Raw genomic sequence first — 26,243 nt, forward strand, 5'->3', positions numbered from 1 at the left:
ATAAAGTCAGCCACTGTTTCCCCATCTATTTGGCATGAAGTGATGGGACTGGATGCCATGATCTTAGTTTTCTGAATGTTGAGCTTTAAGCCAACTTTTTCACTCTCCTATTTCACTTTCATCAAGAGGCTCTTCAGTTCTTCTTCACTTTCTGCCATAAGGGTGGTGTCATCTGTGTATCTGAGGTTATTGATATTTCTCCTGGCAATCTTGATTCCAGCATGTGCTTCCTCCAGCCCAGCATTTCTCATGATGTACTCTGTATATAAGTTAAATAAGCAGGGTGACAATATACAGCCTTGACATACTCCTTTTCCTATTTGGAACCAGTCTGTTGTTCCATGTCCAGTTCTAACTGTTGCTTCCTGACCTGCACATAGGTTTCTCAAGAGGCAGGTCAGGTGGTCTGGTATTCCCATCTCTTTCAGAATTTTCCACAGTTTATTGTGATCCACGCAGTCAAGGGCTTTAGCATAGTCAATAAAGCAGAAATAGATGTTTTTCTGAAACTCTTGCTTTTTCGATGATCCAGCTGTTGTTGGCAATTTGATCTCTGCTTCCTCTGCCTTTTCTAAAACCAGCTTGAACATCTGGAAGCTCACGGTTCACGTATTGCTGAAGCGTGGCTTGGAGAATTTTGAGCATTACTTTACTAGTGTGTGAGATGAGTGCAATTGTGCGGTAGTTTGAGCATTCTTTGGTATTGTCTTTCTTTGGGAGCAGAATGAAAACTGACCTTTTCCAGTCCTGTGGCCACTGCTGAGTTTTGCGAATTACCTAGAGAGTATCATACTGAGTGAAGTAATCAGACAAGGAGAAGGAGAAATATATGACATCCCTTATATGTGAAATCTAAAAAGAAATTATACAAATGAACTTACTTATAAAACAGAAAGAGACTCACAGACTTAGACAACAAACTTATGGTTGCCAGGGGGAAGGGACAGTTAGGGACTTTGCAATGGTCATGTACTCGCTGCTATATTTCAAATGGATAACCAACAAAGACCTATTATATAGCACATGGAACTCTGCTCAATGTTGTGTGCCAGCCTGTATGGGAAGGGGGTTTGGGGGAGAATGGATACCTGAATATGTATGGCTGAGTCCCTTCACTGTTCACCAGTAACTACCACAACACTGTTAACTGGCTATTTCCCAATACAAAATGTTTTTGATGTTAAAAAAAATAATAAAAATTTAAAAAGAAAAAAAGAATAAAGCGTCCTCAAGATAGGCTTTACTTCAATAACCCTGCATCTTTTCTCTATGTCCAAGGCACCTGCAACTGACTACTCTTAAATACATAACATCCTTATATTAAAGCAGTAACCATTAACCATTTCGTAAAACCTCTTCAACATGAGGTATTATACTTCAATTAGAGAATCTATCAGATATAATATATTAACCTCTAGTAGGTAAATTAAAATCTCAGAATTTACTTAGAACTTTGTATAAACCCACATATTACGGCTTCTTCCAGATCAACAAGAGCAGGAAAATTGATAAACTAGTTGGACTGGGCGTGGAGTGCAGTAGTCACCATTAAGAGCCTGCACTCTCAGGACACTTTCAGCTCAGATGTAACTAGCAGTTGTTTTTCTGTCTTTGTGGCAATTGAGTCCCATCCATAAAAGACACCCTGTGTTTCTCTTTCATTTCTAGCTACTCCCATTGTAATGATCTAGGAAACACAGCGGAGTTGTAGATGTCACAGCAAGATAGCCACAAGGTCAAGAGTGTGCAGGGGGACCGCCATGGGGCCCAGGGTCCCTCACCTTCCTACACTGCGCACCTGCTACAATACCTTATTCTATATGTGTGGTTACATTGTTTTGTAATCCCATTTATGTAACTTAACATTTGTTCTCCATTTCTCTTCTTACATAAAAGATGTGGGTGGGACAAAGGCCATACATTTTGCTTCTTAAATCTAAACATTCCTATTTTACTCTGGGCACAATAACTGCTCCAAAATGAAAACAGAGTAACTTGGAAAACCCTGCCAGTTGGCCAGGGAATGAGAAACAAACCAGAGATTCACCTGATCAAGAAGTTCCATTTGCATCACTAAAGGAGGCGACATGATCTGTCTAAGAGGACAGAGTTGAGGAATATATAGTCCCAGCTTCATATTCTAGAGCAACCTGCCCTCTTAAATGACACTGATTAAACTCCACGAGTCTCAGAAACTCCCAAGATAAAATGTGGATAATTTCTCTCATCCAAGCTGAGGGGAGTACAGATTTGATGGAATAATGTATACCTTAAGGACTAGGAGAATGTAGGTATGTAAGAAAAGTTTCTTTCTTAAAACTCCTTTATATTCTGATTTATAAAAATATTTCTACACTTCATTTTTTAAAGATGTGGTCAAGCCATTATTGGAGGGCATATAAAACAAAAAATGTTAAGAGACAACAAACAACCATGAGATACAATAAATAAGAAATCTGAGAGGTAGATTTCACTAGTGCTTTAAGAAATAGTATGAATTATTAAAATATTAAAGCCTATGTCACAGTATTAATTGAATTATTCTGTATTTGCTTAAAAAACAGCTTTGCAAGAAAAAGGAAACTCAGCTGTGAATAAAGTCAATTTGAGGTGGTAGATAATTAAAACCTCTTTTGTATTTACGGTGAATACTCTGAATTACATCACGACAACTCATAAGCACCTAAAAACATTCTGCACTGATCCTACAGAGAAGCTGTGTGAAAATACTGGAGGAAATCTGACAGGAAGTGGAGCCCAACTAGTAAACATTTTGTAAAATGTAAATGCCACATCTGTTCATTTAAATCATGTATATCTAAAATATAATATAGTCAACATGAACAAGAAACTGTACTTCACCCCAAATTAAGCTTTCTGTCAAGTAATTGAAAGAACTCTCTAGTCACTCTAAGAAATATAACTTTTTCTAAATAACAACTGAAATTTGGTTTTGAATGGAACATTTTCTGCTCTTTGTGTGAAAAGGTCCTAGGATTTCTTATTATGGGAAGTCTAGGATATGCCTTTTTAAGATTCTTTTAGAAAACCTATTTTTAAAGAGAGGAACTGAAAAAGAAAGTGAGGTAGTCCTTTTTCCATCCATCAGAACAAAACAACCCATGTTAATAAAACATCTAAATCTAAATTCCATTGAATGAATTATCTGTGTAGCCTCATTTGAAGCCAAAGAACAGCTTAACATAATTTTTGTGACCTGCATTTCCCTTTATTAATTAGTGTCAGATAATCATTTCTGATACAGTATACAATTTAGCAACTCCGTGGGCTCACAGAACCTAACTGGGAGAGGGGCACGGCCAATAAAATGCTAAGCCTTGTCACATTTTCCCCTAAACTTAGAAGGTTAGCTTCAAACTTTATTTATTTTGAAACTATTATCTTTTTTGTGTGTCTGGATGGGCTGTTTATTTGTTCTTTATTTTTTAAGAGAACAAACTTTCATAGGCAAAACACTACCAACGACAGACTGGAGTCCCAATTCTGCATCTAACTAACTAGCTAGTCTAGGTGCACATCACTGGGTAAGTCACTGGATTGCTCAGCGCCTTCTTCCCCCCATCTCTAGAGAGAGATTGTAACAGCAGCTATTTCCTAGGCTTCATCTGAGGGTTATGTGGATCAGCACAGGAAGACCTTACAAAACACTACCTGGCACATGATGAGAACAATATATATGCTAGGAATTACAAACGATCTTTCACTTCCAAGAACTTTCTATTACATTTGCACTAGGATTTAAAGAGGATCTGTGTTGATAATACCTGGTTCCACATTTATGTCTCTGTGCTGAAATCACCTTGCGGAATGGCCTGTAACTGTGACATTTCATCAAATATAAGTAAACTATACATTTAATTACACAGATGCCTTAACACTGAAGTCTTCATTTGTGTTCATGTCCTACTTTCTACCTGTTTGGGATCGCCTCATAATTATCAATCTTTGGTAATATGAGTTAGTGAGTGAGTGAAAGTCACTCAGTCATCTCGGATTCTTTGCGATCCCATGAACTATAGCCTGTCAGGCTCCTCTGTCCAAGTTATTCTCCAGGCAAGAATACTGGAGTCGGTTGCCATTCCCTTCTCCAGGGGACCTCCCCAACACAGGGATCAAACCCAGATCTCCCGAATTGCAGGCAGATTCTTTACCATCTGAGCCACCAGGGAAATACCTTGGTAATATAGTAATGCTCTTTTAAATAAAACGAATTTATCTATCTAGTGACTCACTAACACAGAAAAGTTACATGCACATATATGGGCAGCAGTGATGTCAAAAATGTTCTATGAACAAAACAATGAAAAAAAGCAAAACACCAACATGTAGCTCTATATAATGAAAAAAATCCTAATGAAGTAGGATGCTTCCAACTCAATTTCCTTCACATTCTTGATCCACATCTTTCGAGTACTTCTGACGAAATTCATTTTGTAGTATCTGATGGGATCAGTTAATCAAGTTTCCTTTTCTGAGATAAGAATCATTTTCCTCAACTAATATAGAAGGTAGCACAAAATGTCTTTGCAATTGTTACAAGATTCAATTAAAAGCAGGTGAGTTGAAAGACACCAAGTTCTGTTTCACTACAGACATTACGGCTCATTTGAAAGCTTTGAAAATCAAAAGTGGTTCAGTCTCAAATTCAATCAAAGAGAATTTAGACATGATCAGAACATACTTCAACTCCTGACACAAAGAATTATCCAGAGTTGACACTCATACAAAACACATAAAGGTCAAGAACCACATCTTACCAAAAATAATAGTAAATGTTTGTTTTTCCTTTTCTCTCTACCCCTCAAGGTAACCTACATTTATCTCTACTTCAAAACACTGTGAAAACTTTAACTCATGAAACCTCATTGTAGCATATAAACAAATGATCAGGTATGCTATTTTCATAATCAGACTTGAAATTTAGTATGAAACAGGACCCTTTAATCAACAGAGACCTCAGTAAAAGTAATGACAAAAACACTGAAGAAGTACCATAATAGCCAAAGATATCAAATTTGTGGAAATAAATACATAATAAGCAAATGCCTCTCATTTTCTAGGGTCAAGGATGGTCAATAAGTAGGTAGCGTATAGCTCCTGGTGTGGCATGCCTGGACCCCTCAGGGCCAGAGGATAGCCACCAGGGCAGAATATCCGTGGGGATTATGGCCAACGCTGCAGACATCATTTGGCTGTGGCACTGAACAGTTTTGATGATAGTCACTGTGGTGTCAAAGAAGAAAAGTTTTGTCTTAAAATCAAAAGATGGGAAATAGATAAATAAAGTGAGGACACATTATGGTTTAGAGCAATATGGACTGGAATTTAGGATATGTTAAAATCACAATATATTTAATGTATTTAAAAGATAACAGCAGTATGTTACAAAGACTAAGATTTAATACTTTTTTTTTAATGAAAAAGTTTGAGACGGATCTTGACTTATAAATATATCAGTGAACAAGTTCAAAGAAGTAATAACTTACCTGTTAGACAATAAAGATTTTATAAAACTTTGGGAATATTCTGAAGGAGTAACAACAATAAACATCTAACTTCTGCATTAGGGGAAAATTTTAATGTTCCAAAGCATCTAGCTTCAAAGAAAATCTAAAATCAAGATTCCACTGGGTTCATGCACAAAATCTACTATTGTATATAAGTAAAACTCATAAAACCAACTTAATTTGTCTAACAGATGTTTAATTCAAGTCAAAGGAAATTTCCATTTCCATTCCATTCAAATATAATAGCATCAGTAACCACCATACAGTTTTCAAACTTTATCTTATAACCTAGCAAATAGTTTATTTTCTGGACTGTAATAAAACTGCCATATAAAAGGAAGAATTAGAAATCTAGATCAAATAGCCTTTTTAGTGACAAAGAACTCAAAGAAACTGCAAGATAAACTGTTTCCTCCAGCCTTAGTTTTCTCTATTCTAACTTAAGCCACTGATTCAATAATTACAACACAGTTGTTTCTTCAAAGGTATTCTTTCATAGTTTAGGTGAAGAAGTCAAAGTCTTGGTATTCATATAAGCACGGGAAAGTCTTTTACAAGCTCACCCATTCATCTGTCTGATGAAACTTAGCCCAGCTCATCACACCCCTGCTTTTTAGTCCTTTCTCTTCTCAAGGAGGTACAATAAAACTGGGCTCCAATGCCGTGATACTGACAGCTAACAGACTACTCATCATTTAGGTGAAGACCACAAAATTTCAAATGTATGATTTCTGCTCATGTTAGAATTTAACTGGCACCAAAAAGGCAGAAACTGTTGTTAAAGAAAGCAAAGCCCTCAAATTATCAATTCTAAATCAATTCAGTATTTTTGAATACTTCCCAAAGCAGTAAAGGCAAATAAGTCTACAGACTATGGCACAACAATCTCTCAACCTTGCCTGGAGACACGTACTTAAGAGATCCTCTGAAACTGGACTACATACATCTATAGTATATGGTTAAATTCTTATTTAGCCATTATTAAATGCTACATATTTCTTCCTTCCCCTTGGCTCTTTTTGGATGGGAAGGCAGAACTGTAGCTGTGACTAGAACAAAATAATATATTTCCACTGACTGAAGAAACCCATGATTCATTCATGAAGTAGCACACAAGGCTCTGACAAACCAAATGTGCAAAACTGCGTTAAAATCACAAGTTTCAAAATTCACCGTTAATGTCTCAGGTTATGGCCACTTTTCCTGAGTCTCAAGCTAGCAAAGGAAGTCTCAACAGAAACCTCTATATCCCAACAGCAAAGAAACACAGGAAAAAAGAAAGGGAGGGAGGGATGGAGGGAAGGAGGACGGAAGGCAAGCTCTATGTAATCATTATGGATATGGATAATTTTATAAATAAATGTTTAATTTATCCCTTACATTCAGATGCTATGAACAGTGGAAAACAACATGCATGGTTTGTGCTTCAAAAATAAACTATGAGGTGGTTAATGGAAGCAGCCTGATTTTATTTGCTATTTTCTCTTTAAGGAAATTCTGGCAAGGTCAGCTGACTCAAATTCAACACCTGTCCAGAAAATAACATACATCTGTCACTTCTTCCAAAATGAAAGTGAATGGCATAGCTAAAATTCCTTGTGTGTGTGTGTGTGTGTGTGTGTGTGTGTGTGTGTTCAGTTGCTAAGTTATGTCTGACTCTTCGTGACCCCATGGACTGTAGTCCACCAGGCTCCTCTGTCCACAGAATTTTCCAGGCAAGAATACTGGAGTGGGTCACCATTTCCTTCTCCAAGGGATCTTCCTGACCCAGGGATCGAACCCGTCTCTTGTGTCTCCTGCATTGTCAGGCAGATTCTTTACCCTAGTAACTGACCCACATCAAAGGCCATGAACTTGTTACTACAGTGGCACAAATGTGCAATTCTGCTTATCGCAGATTTTCTCCCTAAAGCTAACAACTCTACTATTCAGGTTAAGTAGAACATACAAGTTTGAATTGAAATCTAAAGGCGAGTAACAAAAAAGGCAAGAGAATATAAGTTTTATTAATATAAACGATCTGCAACCAGTTCTCTCCACTCTCAGGCATATGTACACCTATGCTACAGATCTCTACTTCTTTCTCAGAAGATTCTAGCTCCAGCGCTACTTCTTCTAAGACATGCTAACTCAAAAGATCAACACAAGGTATAGGCTGGCAATACTTTGGCATTAGCCATCCAACCCCACAAGGCTGACAGTAGCTTTTCAGAGGAACCTGAAGTGTCATGTGTGCATGCTAAGTTGCTTCAGTTGTATCTGACTCTGCGATCCTATGGACTGTCGCCCACCAGGCTCCTCTGTCCATTAGATGCTCCAGACAAGAAAGAATACTGGAGTGGGTGGTTATGCCCTTCTCCAGGGGACCTTCCAGACCCAGGGATCAATAACACCTCCTGCACTGGCAAGCAGGTTCTTTACCACTAGCGCCACCTGGGAAGCCCTAGACTGGCAGTACTTTTAATTATTTTCGAAGAATATCAATTTTAATTATTTTCAAAGAATATCAAAGAATTTTCAAAGAAGTCATGCTTAGAATTTATCAATTAAAAAAACACAGTGCTCTCCCAGTGAAATCTCTCTACACTGAAATTCAACTTACAGCCCAAGAAACATCCTGATGAATTTTATAAAAAGTCATGTTTTAAAACTGCTGCAACTCTAAATTTTGCTATTCTAGCATTTGAATGAACCATAAAAACCAGATTCTGCCCTATTTCTGGTAAATCTTTCAACAATGCACTGAGCTGACATCACTTTGCTTGTCTGGACCCCTGCTCTACATGCAGACAGCCTGGACTCTCCCAATGTCTCAACTTCATCAAGCACAACCCACCTACCTCCCGGAATGTGCACCTTCAGAGGAGCACACTTTGTAAGCACTGCTGCCCCCGTGTAAACAGGACATTTGCTTATGAGGGACAGCTTTTGCTGTCGTTGCTGTTGCCTTGATCTCTACCATAGATTGAGACTTTCAGCAGAAGCAGACATATAATTCAGAAATCGAGGCTCAGTTTTCTTCTTTAAGAGAAAGATCAGAGAGCCAATTCAATGGGGAAAGAACCTGCAAGGAAATATGGAGTTAAATGTGCAGCAGTGCTCCTTTTTCAGTTTAACACATTGGGGTAGGTATTCTTTATATTTCCCATTGCACTTAGGATAGACTAACAGGAAATAAATAATTAATATTCTGAAAGGGAAGGGAGTGAGAAGTAAGGAGGGATGGCCTGAAGGTGAAGGGAAGGAGGGAAGGGAGAAAGGAAAGTTAATGGTGCTGAACGAATGTCGTTTCATGGGGAAAAACTAAACCAAGCTGTTTACATGAATGTGTGCATAAAAAGGGAAGAAAATGGAAGAGGAAAAATGCTTTAAAAACTTGCATGTCACACAAATAGTTTCCAACTGTGGCTTTGTGTCAGTAACACCCACTGGAAGATAATTTCAACTTACCAGTAAGCCTGTTTTTTCCTGGGTCCATTCTACATACAAGGAGCAGAGGGTTCTACCCATGGGGGTGGGGGTGGGCTCTGGATTCCAGTTTGAATAGCTAAATGGCTGAGGGCATTTTATCAACTGTCAAAATATTTATTTTTCCAAATCACAGTGCCTATACTGCTGACATCTGAAGGAAATACCACCAAAATAGCAATACAATTAAATGCTGGCAGATTTTTGCCTAAAGCATTTAAATATTAATATACTAATTTCTGTTTAGAATAATACTGGTTTTCTCAGATGTGTAGTCAAATCAAGCTGCCTGTCTTCATGGGAATTTACACACCTCTCAGTTAAATCCAACACCTAATCACAAATCTTTTCATGTCTATAAACAAAGAAGGAATTCAAAGTTCAAGAAATGCTCATTTCAAATGTATTTTCAACCAGTGGGGACATAATTTCTTTTATGTCTTGATACACTTAATATACTGTTTAGTGTTTAGCACTGAGTATACAACATACCACAAGAGGTATATCATGCTTTACTGTACTTTGGAGAACTCTCTCTCCATGTTGGTAATGAAGAGTTGAGATCTAACCTAGCATGCATGAACAACCTTCAGCCACCCATTCCATTCTGTCCCCACCCTAGATATCTCTATTGTAGAGAAAATAAACTTATAAATAAATCCACAATATATATGACTCCACAGTGAGCCCAGGTCTCCATAGCAAAGGGAATATTACACTTCAAGGCTACACTGTCAAAATAGATTTATCTAACGCTCCTGTTTTGACTATCAATTCTGAGAAATTTTTATTGACCAACCTTAAAAATGCTTAAAATGTGAGATTACAATGGCAACATTCACGAAGCTATAGATTAGGAAGCACAGTCCAGCAGCTAAAAAAATTCTTTTTAAATTCAAACTACAGAATTCTCTTCCACTATACTCAAACCTGGAATTTGCATTTACACTCAGAGACAGAATCCTTTACGAAAGTGTGAAGAAGTATACTTAATTATGTTTTCAAATCAAAATTTTAATATACATTCATGTACAGTATCTCATAGGGCTTCTCTGGTGGCTCGGTGGTAAGGAAGCCGCCAGCCAGGGCAGGAAACGCAGGTCCTATCCCTGCATCGGGGAGATCCCCTGGAGGAGGGCATGGCAATCCACTCCAGTATTTCTCTCCTGGAGAATCCCACGGACAGAGGAGCCTGGCAGGCTACAGTCCATGGGGTCACAAAAGAGTCCGAACATGACAGAGCGACTAAACAACAACAGTATATTATATATTTGAGACTCAAAATATTTCTGTATTATATATCCTACTCAACCTTGAAAAGAAACTAAATAAGGAAAGCTGAAGATCTTTTCGGACCAACTCTGCTTTATCTCAAAGTTATGTCACTTCATTTCTTAAATGATTAAAATAAATCTCCATAGAGACATATATTATGACACTATCCAAGATAAGGGTTCTAAGTAATTCTATAGTCACAATATTTCACACAACCTGATCTCTGTAAAAGTGATTTATCCAACAAATCACAGATGCCACTCGTAACATAGTATTTCTAATACTGCAAGGAATAAATAATTGATTCATAGGACACCATATTTTTTTAAAAACAACAACAACAAAATGAATCCAAATGGCTTTTTCCAATGCACCTGCCCCCCAAAAGTGAGTATGAAATTAAAGTGCCAGAGTGGGACTTTAAATTGTTTAGGGCATCATTAAATTTCAAATGAGTCGTCATGTTATACAGTTTGAAATAAAGGTTAAAAGACCTACTAATGAAATATAAGCAAAATATTCCAAAATATTTGATTTTAAAATTAATTTTAAGTCCTCAAATATGAATTCTGTGTTCCTATATTACATTTATTGCCACAAATATGCTTGCATTTAAGGCTACTTAGGCAGAAAATGGAGCTCGGGGGTTAAGATCAAAGTCTTTGGAGTGGCAAACTGCCACTTGCTTGATATGACCTTGAAAAAGTCACTTAACCTCTCTCAGCTTCAATTTCCTTATCTGTTATTCTGAAGATAATGAAAAGCACTTACATAATGCCTGGTACACAGTGAGGGAGCTATAAGTAATAACTGCTGTTATTTAGTATTATCAAAGGAATCTCTGCAAGTTGCACTTGCAAATTAGATGTAAATAAGAAATGGCTGTGTAATTCCCAAAATTTAACTTAAAAAAAAAAAAGGCCTAGAGGTTAGACTTACTTCTTTCTTTCTTTTTTTTTACTTCTTTCTATAAATGAAAAACCATGATGGCAGAAGGAGAGACCAGTACCTAAAGAGGGTCAAACAGATCAAAAAACAATGCATACCAAAAATGAAAGGTAACAAGCCAAGAGTGATGACTAACATCCTGGGACACTTAAGGAACAACCGCCAAGCGCACCAGGTAGCAGCGGTGTCAGCTTACGCACGTAGCTGCCTTCAATAGTGAATTCACACGTCAACACAGACGGCAGAAGAACGGCCCCAAACTACCCTCAGTCTACAGAGAGCACAACTTAAGTAAATTACATTTTGTAGGCACTGACAGGTAGTGGGAAAATTTTAACTTGTTTGGTTTTCAGAGATTAAAACTGGACAGCTAAGGTCCAATAAACTTTGTTCTCCAGAAAGGTATCATAAAACATGTCCATCATGGTAGCGTGATGGAGTAAGGAGGTGAGAAGCTCCCACGCTTGCGTCAGACTTATCCATCACTTAATCCTAAGAATCTACTAGGGTGGTGACAAAATACAGAATTGGAAGCATCATCCTCTGACTTCTACCCTGATTAATCATACTTGAGTAACACAGGTAATTTCCCTGAGCATTTAAGAGCTCTATACTTAAAAAGTATGTAATAGAAATTAATTTCATATTTAGAAAAAAGTATAAAGAACTATTTCTAGTTTGTATTTACAGATGCAGAGTTCAATGACTCTGAATATAAATCAATTCTTAATATCCATTACCCAATAATTACTCTAACAAACATTTATTCAGTCTTTCCTATTCAATGAGCACTATTCTAAGGGCTACAGATACTGTTTTTAACAAGACAAAAGTGGCCCCAATGTTCATGGAGCTTATATTCTAGTATGAGACACTAAAAATAAAAATATATCACATGCTCATAAACATTATGATAAAAATAAATCAGAGTTGTGTGATAAGGAGTGATTGAGAAGCTATTTCAGACTGGTTGGACCAGAAGAGCCTGCTCGTTAAATCTACCTGTGTAAGACTGAAATTTGCTGCCAAAATCTATAGCAACCATTCTTTTATTTACGTGTAAAAATAAATATACACATTTTGCCAGGCTATGAAATTATAATTTACCTCATCCAACGGGTAAATGTAAGCTCTTCCCAAATACACATAACAAACAGCTATGGTCCTTTTACCTTCAAATATCATTTCCAACACATGGATACTGAATCTTCATAATAAAATAAATGTAGACAAATGTACGACATTTTAAAATTCACATTCATTTTATTTATATACTATATTGCTCAACTGTAAATAATTTTAAATGTTTGATTATACTTAAAAATCAAAATATACCAACAGGAAAGCTTACTCACCTGTGGCTGTACACAGTGCAGAAGATCTATAAATGTGTAGCCAAATCCAAGAGAAATCTGCAATAAAAAGAAATGAAAAAAATATGAACAAAAAATGCAGAATCCCATCAGACTCATGAGATTTGGTATGATTTTTAATAACCAATATAAGTAATACTCATTAATAACATCTCTCTACTCAATAACTCACTGATACCATGTAAATCAAGAAGCAGACTTGCTGCATAACTTTTATTTGTTCACGCTAATAAGACACGAGGCCACATTTCAGGGTGAATTATGAGGTGTCTACCCATCAAGTTTTGAGTTCTCGACATAAAACATATTACATTTTCTGGTAACTGCTTGTCTCATCACTAGCACTTCACAAATAAAAGCAGAGAAGGCCAGAGCTACCCATTTTTACACGGCACTCCTAGGCTAATGACCACCCCACGGTAACACAGCGTGGAAGAGATGTTTGCCAAATGAATGAATGAATGATTTAAGTAAATGATGAATTAAGCTAGCATACTGATCTTACTCTGCTGTGATTTACAGTTTGCCTCTATGGAAGAGAATGGCTTGAAATTACTGAAATAAAAATCTGTCAAAACTGCTTAAACAAAGACATTCAAAAGTGAATAACTTTAAAAAAAAAGTCTAGAGTATATTGATGCAATAGGGAATTCCCTGGAGGGTCAGTGGATAGGACTTGGCTCTCACTGTCAAGGGCCCTAGATTTGATTCCCTGGTCGGGAACTAAGATCTTGCATGCTGCACGGCAGAGCCAAAACAAATTTTAAAATAACCATAAAAATGATGCTATCTATGGCAATTGGCAGAAGTAAGAATGGATAAGAAAGTAAGAATTGAACATTTTCAATAATGAGGGCAAGAGCTCCCCAAGTTTCTTCTGGGTCTGTACCTTTGAGAAGAAAGAACTTAGCAATGAAGGACCATGCACTTCCTTTGACCCACACAAGGGTCACTTACACTGCACCTAAGAAGTTTCCTTCCAAGATGCACGGCCCAGAATACGAACACGGCAAATATATGCCTATGAGATTTTTCCCCCCATTTATTTTTATTAGTTGGAGGCTAATTACTTTACAATATTGTAGTGGTTTTTGCCATACATTGACATGAATCAGCCATAGATTTACATGTGTTCCCCGTCCCGATCCCCCCTCCCACCTCCCTCTCCATCCCATCCCTCTGGGTCTTCCCAGTGCAACCAGCCCTGAGCACTTGTCTCATGCATCCAGCCTGGGCTGGTGATCTGTTTCACCCTTGATAGTTTACTTGTTTCAATGCTGTTCTCTCTGAAGATCCCACCCTCGCCTTCTCCCACAGAGTCTAAAAGTCTGTTCTGTACATCTGTGTCTCTTTTTCTGTTTTGCATATAGGGTTATCGTTACCATCTTTCTAAATTCCATATATATGTGTTAGTATGCTGTAATGTTCTTTATCTTTCTGGCTTACTTCACTCTGTATAATGGACTCCAGTTTCATCCATCTCATTAGAACTGATTCAAATGAATTCTTTTTAATGGCTGAGTAATATTCCATGGTGTATATGTACCACAGCTTCCTTATCCATTCTTCTGCTGATGGGCATCTAGGTTGCTTCCATGTCCTGGCTATTATAAACAGTGCTGTGATGAACACTGGGGTGCACGTGTCTCTTTCAGATCTGGTTTCCTCGGTGTGTATGCCCAGGAGTGGGATTGCTGGGTCATATGGGCCTATGAGATTTTATGTGTACTAATGTTTACCACTCTCGTGTACATTACAGATCTAAGGAAAACTGCATGACTGCTACTGAGCGACTGCTAGCAGTATGTTTCCGTCTTTACTGGATTTAATCAGCTTCAAGGAATGTTTTTACAAACTGAGCTACTGTACTTTTTTCCCTTCAGGTGACACCAATCTGTAATAATTCATACTCTGAATCATTATCAGGGTTGAGTATTAACTTTCTTCTGAGCTCTTTGTTCTTTAGAATAAATAAAACCTAACAGTAAAAAAAAAACTAATGTTAATTTAATACTCAAACTACCAATTTAATACTCAAACTGCCATTGTTCTAGGGCACTAGAAACATCTGATTTCATAACCTGAGAGGTCTAAAAGGGAAAGAAATGGGGGAAAATGCACTTTCATTTTTACCAGGACCTGCTTAGGTTGGACACCATCATATATAAAGAAATGCAGCTAAGGAATCAGGCAGAGATGATTCATGAAAAACAAAAGGAAGTCTATATGCAAACAAGAAGTTATCATAGTAAATAAAATGAATAGATTCTCCTCAAGTGGTAGTCCATGAGCAGTGTGCAATAAACTATTACATAATAGGGGTCATCAATTCTTTACAGTGCTCCTGGGGTAAATATACTCATTATGCTGACCTACTTAAGCCCATTCTAATTCTATACCAACAACTAATTTGCTCAAGGACATCACACTAGGCAACAGTCAAGAGTTAAAACTTGTGATATGAGTAGAAATGATGACATTGAACAACTACGGCTTGATCTATACCATTCACAAAGGCTTTTCTGAATGTGCTAATATAAGGAGGAAAAAGTGCTAATGAATCCAAACTAAACAAAGATACATAAAAATATGAAGACAGATGATACATAAAAACATGAAGACCGTATATTATGATACCTTGGTGTGACACTTTTTTACTTTTTTTTGGTGTGACACTTTAAACCAGAAGAACTAATAAAATACTTATAAACAGAGAATTACAAAATGTTTTCTAAGTCACCGTCTCTGTGCCTGTGTGCATGCTTGGCTGTGTCTGACTCTTTGTGATCCTGTGGACTATAGCCCACCAGGCTCCTCTGCCCATGGAAATAATAGCTATCTAAATAAAGCAACTGTTCGAGCAATTACAATCCTGTAAGAAACGGACATCTTCCTACTCTTCTGTGAGCCCTGACAGATTTCAGGAAGCTCCTTTAAGAGTTTCAAGAGAAGAGGAGCAGACGACTACCCTGAGCCTGGCAGAGTGACAGAAGGAGAGCGAGGAACCTTGCAGGAAATGACAGAGGGATACACATGTCCTCTCTCTTACAACCACTACTATTTCCACTGTATAAACCAAAAAGATAAACCTCCTCTCCACAGAAAAAAAAAAGCTGCCTGGAGCAGATAAAAGAACTTAGGGCTAAGATCATCAAACAGGTGAGGTTTCAAAACCTGGCTCTCTCACATGAATACTGCTGCTGTTAATATTTCCATCACAAGCCAGCTGCTTAGGCGTGTGACCTCAAAAATGTTATTGTGGACTCAACTATCAAATGAGGATAATGTCCTCTCTGCACCACCCTGAAAGTATTAAATGAGATAATTACACAAAGCACTTGGTACATGGCAGGCATTACACATAATTATGATTCTGCCAAGTGTGATTGTGCTAAATGCTGCTAGCTGTGACAAGTAACTCAGTACAATGACAAGCCTACCCTAGCCCAAGTAAAACTGATCTTTCCTGAGACGTCTTAATAGATTTCTCTGCCCATAATCGCCCAGGCGGATGCATAAACATGGAGCCTGATGGGATTTTTTTTTTTTTTTTCCTTTCTTGGCCATGCTGTGTAGCATGCAGGATCTTCGATCCTTGACCAGGGATTGAACCAGTGCCCCCTGCAGTAGAAATGCAGTCTTAACACCTGCACCGCCAGGGAAATCCCCTGATCAGTCATTTCTGAATGAGGACTGGCTTTAAAACTAAAAGCGGAAAGATAATGTTAACACCTGATTTCAAATCCTACAATAAAGTTATAATAATCAAAGAGGTAGGGTACTTCCATAAACAACAGAAGAGAACAGAGTCCAAAACAGGCTCACACATTTATATCAATCCGCATTCAATAAAGGTGACACAGTAATTCAGTGAAGAAAGGAGCAGTCTTTCCAAAAATATGATACCAAAAACTGATTATACATATGAGAGGGAGGAAGAACCTCAACCTTTACCTTGCACTATGGAAAAAATCAACTCAAAATGGACAGCATCATAGATCTAGAAATAAGAGCTACAAAGATTGTAAAAGAAAGCAGTTGGAGAAAATTACTGTGGATTAGGCAAAAATATTTTAGGTATGATACTTAAAGGCATAAAAGAAAAAAAACTGTTTAAAGACCATAAAAGAAAAACATAAAACTGAATTCCTTTATAATTAAAACTTCTGGGCTTCCCTGGTGGCTCAGTGGCAAAGAATCCACCTGCCAGTGCAGGAGACACAGGTTCCATCCTTGATCTGTGAAGACCCCACATGCTGCAGGGCAATTGAACCTGTGCAACCCAACTACTGAGCTTGTGAGCCCAGGAGCCACAACTACTGAGCCCACAGCCACAGCTATGAAAGTCTGCGCGCCCTAGAGCCTGTGCTCTGCAACAAGAGACGCCACCACAAGGAGAAGCCCACACACCGCAAGAAAGAGCAGCGACCCCTGGTTGCAACTAGAGAAAGCCACTCGCAGCAATGAAGAGCCCAGCCAAATAAAACAAAAAATTGAAAAATAATAAAGTTAAATCTCCTGTTCGTCAAAAGAAATAATTTAACAAATGAAAACACAAGCTACAGACTGAAAGAAAATACTGGCAAAACAACTATCTGAAAACATGTATGTATTTAGAATATATAAAAAGCTAAATATATAATAAAGGATGTATATAGAATAAAGGACTCTCACAATAATAAAACAGTTCAATTTTTTTAAATGAGAAAAATATGTGAAGACATTATATATATATACATATATATATATATCATAAGGAACGTACATCAAAAAATATTGGGTATCATTAGTCATTAGGAAAATGGAAATCAAAATCAAAACAAAATACCATAGCCCATCCAGTAAAATACCCAAAGCATTGCCAAGGATACGGAGAAACTAGAACCTTCCCATTTTATCCCTTGCGGGTGGGAAAGTGCAATAGCACAGTCATTTTGGAAAACAGCCTGGAAGTTTCTCATCATCTAACCCAACTATTTCACATCAAGGTGTGTTTTCATTCATCTCAGGGACAGAGGACCATACAGAGAGTTGTACATGAATGTTCTTATCAATTATGCGGAAAAAAATTCAAAAGTTTCAGTTGGACAATGAATCTTTTTCAGAATGTGATACATTCATACAATGAAATACCACTCAACAATAAAAAGGAATGGATAGCTAACGTTTGCCACAGCATACATGAGTCTCAAAAACATTTTGCTAAAGAAAGAAGCCGGACACAGAGACAACAGACTACACGATTTCACTTACTTGAAATTCCTAGAAAAAGTAAAACTACAGAGACAGAAAACAGATCCGTGGTATCCTGGGTTAGGGAATGCAAGTGGGGACTGACTGAAAATGGCAGCCCACTCCAGTATTCTTGCCTGGAGAATTCCACGGACAGAGGAGCCTGGTGGGCTTCAGTCCACGGGGTCACAAGAGTCAGACACGACTGAGTGACTAAACCAACAACCAACAGTAGCAAATGGTGGTGTGAGCATTTGCCAAGGAAAGCGTCAACTAACACAATTACTTTGAGACAAAAAACAAAAGAAAAAGAAATCTGGACTGAGCTAACATCACTTAAAAAAGATTGTTGGCAGCATTAAAGGAATAGGTTGATGATTTTCTAAAAGGCAGGGGAGGGTTAGAAGGAGATACACTTGATATTTTATTTGCTTGTTTAAAAAAATGGTTAGGAATAGAGCCAGAGGAAGGAAAATAAGCCAGAAAGAAAATGAAGTTGTGTGTGTAATAGTGGCTAAGACAGCACCTTCTAACTAGTAGTATAAGGGAAGGGCCATATCTTGCTGTTTGGGTTTAATATCACCACAAATAACAACTATCATTGAGAGCTCTGAGCAAAGGGCTTGAGATGTGTTACTTAATTTAATCTTCCTAACAACCCTATGAGGCAGGTACTGCCACTATCATCACTCCTTTGTGGATTCAGAAACTTAACTGAGATGAAGCCCAAGGTCACAGAGCTGATATGGTGGCAAAGCCTGGATCTGAACCCAGAGTCTGACTGCTGAGTCTATTATGCACTTACCCACTAGACTATTATGAAAACTTCGATAATGTTATCATTGTTGGCAATTTGATGTGAAAAAGGTGGCCCAAAATGTGATCGGCCTGAAAACAGCCGCCTTGAGTTTTTGGTATGGTACCAAGAAGAGCAGTGTGTTCCTCACGCCACCCAGGCTGACACTGTTAATAAATCTGGACATTATTTTTTTCCTGACTCAAATGTAGCCTCATAATTTTCTCAGGATTGCCACCAATTAAAGGAAGTCATCAGGACTTCCCTGGTGATCCAGTGGTTAAAGACTCTAGGCTGTCAATGCAGGGACGCAGCAGTTTGATCCCTGGTTGGGGAACTAAGATCTCACATATTGTGAGGCACGGCCAAAAAGTTAAAAAGAGAAAAGAGAAAGAGAAAGTCATCAACACCAGTGTCAGTATGCAAAAAATATACTTTCTAACCGTAACGAAACCAACTTGATTTTCGATGGACAACAGAGTACATGGAACCAGCCACTGGAAAGATAACTAATAAAAGGGGAGTCACCATACTTCATGTTCCAACGTAGGTCTTCTTTGTAATTTAGCCAGCACCAGCTCAGTCAACAAGCCAGTCAGACACGTTGATAGAAATGAAGAGGACACATGGGGAAAGGAAGAGAAAGCTAGAGGTACTGATCAAATTACTTGAGATTTTTCAACAGTTCAAGCCAATAATTTTTCCACTTGTTGCTGAAAAGCACAAAAACTCCCAAGCAACTGAACAGAAAACACCTTTACCTTGGCATGTTTCAATTCATGTAACATCAAGAGGAAAGCCTTACTTTCAAGATTTACCTGTGAGAACTACTTATAACACATATTTTAGATAAAATATCCATAAAGGCCTTAATAAGGTAAAGAAAGTGTACTACATATACAAGGAAAAATTCTTTCCCAAATATTAAGTTAATGGTGCTAAAAATAACATCTAATCTACAGAAGAATAATGTGTAAGTTAGCTGATGAATATACTTCAGACAATATACTTCTATATATATTTTATAGACAAGCTTATGTTTTCTTCTTTGTTTAAAGAGTTCAATGATTCCTAACCCATGAACTCTTTATACAAGGCACCTAAAACAATAAAACAAACCAGTGAATGTAACAAAAAAGACACACAGATATAGTGAACAAACTGGTGGTTACCAAGGGGGAGGGAAGGTAGGAAAGGGCAAGATGGGGGTAAGGGAGCTGGGCATATATCGGAAGAAAAACATGGTCTGAAAGGATACACGAACACCCGTGCTCACCGCAGCACTGCTTACGAGAGTCAAGACATGGAAACAACCTCAACGTCTGTCAACAGAGGCAGGAGTAAAGAGTTGTGTTTAGCTAAAGCTGAAATTCCAATACTTTGGCCACCTCATGCAAAGAGCTGACTCATTGGAGAAGACCCTGATGCTGGGACGGATTGGGGGCAGGAGAAGAAGGGGATGACAGAGGATGAGATGGTTGGATGGCATCACCAACTCGACGGACATGAGTTTGAGTAAACTCCGGGAATTGGTGATGGACAGGGAGGCCTGGCATGCTGCGATTCACGGGGTCGCAAAGAGTCGGACACGACTGAGCGATTGAACTGAACTGTAAAATGGAGTATTACTCAGCCATAAAAAGGGATGAAACGGTCCCATCTGCAGAGGTGTAGACAGACCCAGAGGCTGTCATACAGAGTGAAGTAAGTCAGAAAGAGAAAAACACATATGTATAATTTCACTTTTATGTGGAATCTAGAAAAACGATAAATGGACTTATTTGCAAAGCAGAAATAGAGATAAAAGATGTGAAGAACAAATATATGGATACCAAGTGGGGAAGAGGGGATGGGATGAACTGACAGATTGGGACTGACATATAGACACTTCTATATATAAAATGTATGACTAATGAGAACATACTGTATAGCACAAGAAACTCTACTCAATGCTCTGTAACGACCTAAAAGGGAAGGAAATCCAAAAGAGAGGGGGTGTATATATGTGTGTACCTGATTCACTCTGCCGTACAGCAGGGACACTACACTGCAAAGCAACTATACTCCAATAAAAGTGAATAAAAATAAAAATAAGAAAGTAAAATGCTTTTCCATGAAAAAAAAAAAAAGATAGGGGTACGGGATTAAGATGTACAAGCTACTATGTATAAAATACATAAAGATATACTGCCCAACATAGGGAACATAACCAATACTTTCCAATAACTTATGCGTGTTCAGTCACTCAGCAGTGCCTGACTCTTTGTGATCCCCATGCACTGTAGCAGCCAGGCTCCTCTGTCCCTGGAATTTTTCAGGCAAGAATTCTTGTTTATGTCGCCATTTCCTCCTACAGGGGATCTTCCCAACCCAGGGATCAAACTCACATCTCCTGTGTCTCCTGCAGTGGCAGGGAGATTCCTTACCACTCTGCCACTTGGGAAGCACCATAATAACTACAAGAGGAGTGTAATCTTCAAATACTGTGAATCACTATGCTATAACATGAAACTTAAATAAAACTGTAAATCATCTATACTTCAATTTTAAGTGAAGAAATTTATGACTTCATAACTTCTCATCCATACTAAGTATTAAAAACTTGTTAAGCTACAATTAAAATAGATATGTAGAAAAGGATATACCGTCTATTTAAAAACTCCTAAGCTATAGGTTACAGCCCGTGGGGTTGCAAAGGGTTGGACATGACTGAGCATACACACACACTCAAGCTACAGGTAGGTACACATATACAATTGATATGTGTGATATGATGAAAAATAAAATACCCATCAAATTCGCACATCTCATACAACCATTCCTTTCAAGTCTGTCTCTCACTCACCATGATCAGAGTTAATATAGTAATGCAACTATCACAAAACACTAACTCTTCAAAGAGCAGTATTCTCACATAGAGACAGACCTAGAAGAAAAATTAACTCAGATGTGGTTGAATGCACATGCCTCCAATTTGGGAGATGACTGAAGATACTAAATTTGGAGGCACTAACTTGAAAACATCATTTAAATCCACTGATATGGTTTAAAGAACAAAAAGTTGGGAGTCTAGAATGAAGCCCTAAGGAACTCCTTCTTTTAAAAATTATGTAGGAAAGGAACTAACCAAGGAGAATGAGAAGAAATTACCTAAGAGGCGGGAGGGAAACCAGCACAGAATCTGAGAGAGGGAGTTCCCGGACAGAGAGGCTGGACAACACTATTCAAGGCCCCTTAGTGAGAGCTGCACAGTATCTACCTGAGTTAAAGCAAAAATCGCTCATGACTTTCCTAAGAAGAGTTTCATCAGAATGATACAGACACAAAGCAGACTGGAGAAAAGTTAAAGTGTTGGCAAGTGATAGGAAAAAAGGATTTGGACACAACATACGCAAATGATCACTATCATGACTAGCTTATATTAAAATTTGGCTCAAGGGGTAAAGAATCTGCCTGCCAATGCACGAGAAACAGGAGATGTGGGTTTGAGCCCTGGGTTGGGAAGATCCCCACTCCAGTAATCTTGCCTGGAAAATTCCATGAACAGAGGAGCCTGGCAGGCTACCGTCCATGGAGTTGCAAAGAGTCAGACATGACTGAGCACACACATCCCCCCAGATTGTGAGCTTCTTGAGGGCAAAGGTAAGGTTTCCTCTGCCTTTGATTAAGAAGACAACCCGTGGTTGGACAGGTGACCTTTTAAACAATGCTCCTGCAGAAGTCCTAGGGTTTTAACTAGGGTGCTCAGCCAGAAACACACAGTAACAGTCTTGAAGAGAATTAGAGGGGAGAAAAGAAATAGCAATGTATTGGGGAGAAATTAATCTTTCTTAAACATAAAAGAAAGGCTCAGAGATGACTCCCACCAAGACTAGAACATGCCAACCTGTCAACCAACCAGTCTCCCCAAAATAAAAGGCCCCCAAAAACGATGAGTAGAATTTTAATTGTTTTCCTCCCAACAGGGTTGGATCATTTTGGCCTGAATGTTCCCTTCCATCCTCACTGAAATGGGAATAGGTACTGAAGCCTACAGTATACGCCAGAAAAGGTGAGGATTACTACAGATTACCAATTTATTTTTTACAATAAATCAGTGTGAGAAGACACAGCTACCATCCTTAATGCAATAAAATATAAATCCTGTTATAAATATTAACAACAGAGGAACAAAATCCACTCAGAGAGAGGGAATAAGACTGTGAACTCCTCTCAGAAACTCACCTTCTCCTTGGATGTTCACCCTAACTGCAATGACCACTCTGCTACAAAATGAGACTAGAAGCTTCCCCTCATAACCCTGAGCACAACCCACACAAATCTGCACAATAATTACCTCAGCTGTGGGGTAACAAAAGGAAGTCAATCAGAAGTAACATTAAAACTACATCATCTGAAGGAAAAAACCTCTATGATCTGTCTACAAAGGATGGGGCAGTCTTTAATCTCCCAATCCCCAGCAGTGTCCTCAAATACCACGACACAGCTCGGGCTCAGCCATTTCAGTTGTGTCTAGCTCTTAGTGACCCTATGGACTGTGGCCCACCAGGCTCCTCTGTCCATGGGATTTTCCAGGCAATAATACTGGAGGGGGTTGCCATGCCCTCCTCCAGGGGATCTTCCCCACCCAGGGATTGAACCTGCGTCTTCTGCACTGCAGGCAGATTCTTTACTGCTGAGCCACTGGGGAAGCCCCCACATCACAGGAACCTGCGCAAAGCTTCTGTCCACCAAAGCCCCTTCTGAGTTTGTTTCCTCTCTAAGGACCAGCTTCTTCCCCAGATGACTGTCACTGTCAATTCTCACTCAATTCTCACCCCCTCCAGGAAGGCTGCTGCTTTCAACAGTATATGACCACATTAAGATAATCATCGGTTCAACATAAAAAAGGGAACATTTAAAAAAAACAAAAAACAAAAAAACACACACACACCAAAAACCAGTATGAAGGAGGGTAAGAGAGTGTCTTCTTTAAAAGGAAGGTGTTATATAATACCCATTTTATAACCAAGAAGAGGTAACACAATTTGTCTAAACCTGAGTCCGCCTGGCTCAAGGCCCTGTGCCTCCGCAGCTTGATCTACTGAAGACAAAAAAAAGGAGCAAGCACCCAAACAATGGCATGTTCGTTTTCAAGTTGAAAACAGCTCACAGTGTATATGTGTTCACAGGCCTAATTTTGTATCACAGATAAGTTCTTTTTCCCTTGGAGTACAATTAATTTTATGTGATATAATTAAGTGTAGCAGTATTTTACAGAGTTCTAGAAAGACTATGGCATTCCAAAACTGAAACTACTAGGAGAAAAGTACTGCAACTTAAGTTTATCTTTGGAGTACAAGTTAGTACATACTAACTTGTCTAACTTGTCTAACATACTAACTTGTCATTGTCTCTCTGTCTGTATGATTTCAGAGTCAATCCATGGATCCAACAGTCAGGAAGAAGAAATGTATCAAAAAAAGACACTGGGTCAGAAATTTGATTCATTGTGCGGACCAATACAGGGTTTCCCATTTTGTTGAAAAAACTTAGGAGGCAATTTTTCATTCTACTCTGTGTCTGGGTTTCAACAAAAACTTTGAGGCACAGTGAAGAAAATCGGACCCTCTGGCAATGGTATCATTTTGCATCAAAATTTAGGTATGGAAGAAACCTGGTAATATCTATTGTAACTACACCATTTTATGATGCAAAACTGAGGCTCAAAGAGATTAAGTACCTCTCCTGACACTGATTGTACTTCCTCTGCCTAAAGGAGTCTCTGTGAACCCAGAAACAAATATTATCCTGAAAACACTGGCCTTGCCCTTATGTTTGAACTGTCTGCTTCGGAAATCATCATCAAATATGTGTCGGCCTTCCCACCAAAGGAGAGCATTACATATCTAAAAAGATATGAGAGAGGCTTGTATATTAGTTGTAAATCTAGAATTTACAGGTAAAATATCTAACACCACAAGATACAAGTACAACTTGAAAGATCTGGAGATGAGCAGTCTAACACGCTGACCAAGCAATGAGAGCCACCTTGTGTTAAATATCAGGTGTCAGCCACTTTGATACAAACTTTACACACATTATTTTTGATGTTTTCCATAAATGGGTATCTATCAATTCCATTCTGTTGGTGAGGAAGGTGAAAATCAGGGAAGGTAAGTGATATCCTCACTGAAGCAAGAGGAAGACCTGCCGGTGGCATCTGGGTCTCTCTGAGCTCAAGATCACCACCACACCCACACCTACTGACCCTCCACCCCACTTCCATCCTGATTCCTTTGTCTTTCGGTCTAGTTTCACTCCTCTGCACTTCATAGTTCACCCAGCTCATTCTCCCCAGAAGAAAAGGTCTGACATCAAGAAGATGCTTTGTAACAGCCAACAACCACAAAAAACAGCCCCAAGCATCAATTCACCCAGTGAATTCACCCAATACAATCCAATGAATTGCCCTAAAAATGTTTCACTAACAGGATTATTCAATAATTGGCTTGTTGTGCTTATATAAGCAAAGAGAATGGAAGAAACACTATGATGTTGTAGCATAAAAGCTGGAGTGAAGGGAAAAAGACTTAAAGGCTATGACAAAATGAGGATTTTATCTGACATAAGGAATTTCATTTTAACAAGAAAATAAAACAATTCTAAAAGCTAAAGAGGGAGACAGGAAAACAATCTTATTGGTGCTGAATTTTTGCTCAAACTAGGAGCCCCAAAGACTCAGAATGTATATAAATGTCCATGAAACTTTTTAAAATCATATTTTCATTCTGATGACAATCTAAGTTATTTAACAAAGGGATCTGCTAATTCATATGGACAACCATTATACAGCTGATAGCCTACTGCCATTTAATTTCAATACTTGTTTTTGTGCTTACAATTGGAATTAGAGACTAGTATTATTTTAATGTCTTTGATATCAAGTCTTAATGGACAAAGTTTTCTATAAGTTCAAGAAGAAAAAAATAAGGAAGAGGGGACATAAAATACTGTTACACAGCCAATAATAGCACATGCTGGACTCAAAGGTACCGTAGAGACCTCAACAGGTTGTAAATAGCAAGACTGTCACAGCCACACAATACTGCATGGTTACCAATAATTTAAATCTTATTGATTTGGTAGTTTTATTTATATTTAGTTAGCAAACCTGATTTTGTTTTATAGGTCCTAATGAAACTAAAATCTTTCTGCATTGAAAAGGAATCCAAGTGACATATACTAAAATGGGTGCTTTTCATAAGGGCCATGACACCAGTTCATTTCCCTTATTACTTACATAATAAATATGGCCATAAAATGTGATTAAAAAATCATCTGTGTATGGCTTTTGTTTTTTAAATATTCTGACAAATCAAAATAAGGCTCTACCAGTGGTTCCCAAAATATGTCTCTATGTAGCTTAAGAAAAAAGTTTTGAGGATCCTCCTTCATTATTAGATTATGAGCGTATTACTTTTGTGAAACTAAATTTTCCCTTTATTTTCTTAAAAGGTCGTAGTAGATGGTTATTTTTTTTTCATGTAATGACAAAATCCAAAATTTGACAATCTTATGTCAGTTGCCTAGATTTTTAAATAGCATATGAAATTTAAAAATTGTATATGAAACCATAATCTC

At 38.1% G+C, this 26,243-nt stretch overlaps 1 protein-coding gene across 9 annotated transcripts in view; it reads right to left on the reverse strand.

Annotated features, from left to right (window-relative positions):
• NCOA2 (nuclear receptor coactivator 2) overlaps nucleotides 1-26,243 on the reverse strand; it is a 283,865-nt gene that overhangs the window by 167,228 nt on the left and 90,394 nt on the right. For all 9 annotated transcript variants that reach the window (XM_061123460.1, XM_061123465.1, XM_061123455.1 and 6 more), the window contains exon 2: nucleotides 12,575-12,631. The gene's annotated coding sequence lies outside the window, so the exon portion shown is untranslated. The remainder of the gene's footprint in view (nucleotides 1-12,574; nucleotides 12,632-26,243) is intronic.

The sequence above is a fragment of the Dama dama genome, chromosome 21 (genome assembly GCF_033118175.1).
Source record: "Dama dama isolate Ldn47 chromosome 21, ASM3311817v1, whole genome shotgun sequence".
NCBI classification, from domain to species: Eukaryota; Metazoa; Chordata; class Mammalia; order Artiodactyla; family Cervidae; genus Dama; species Dama dama.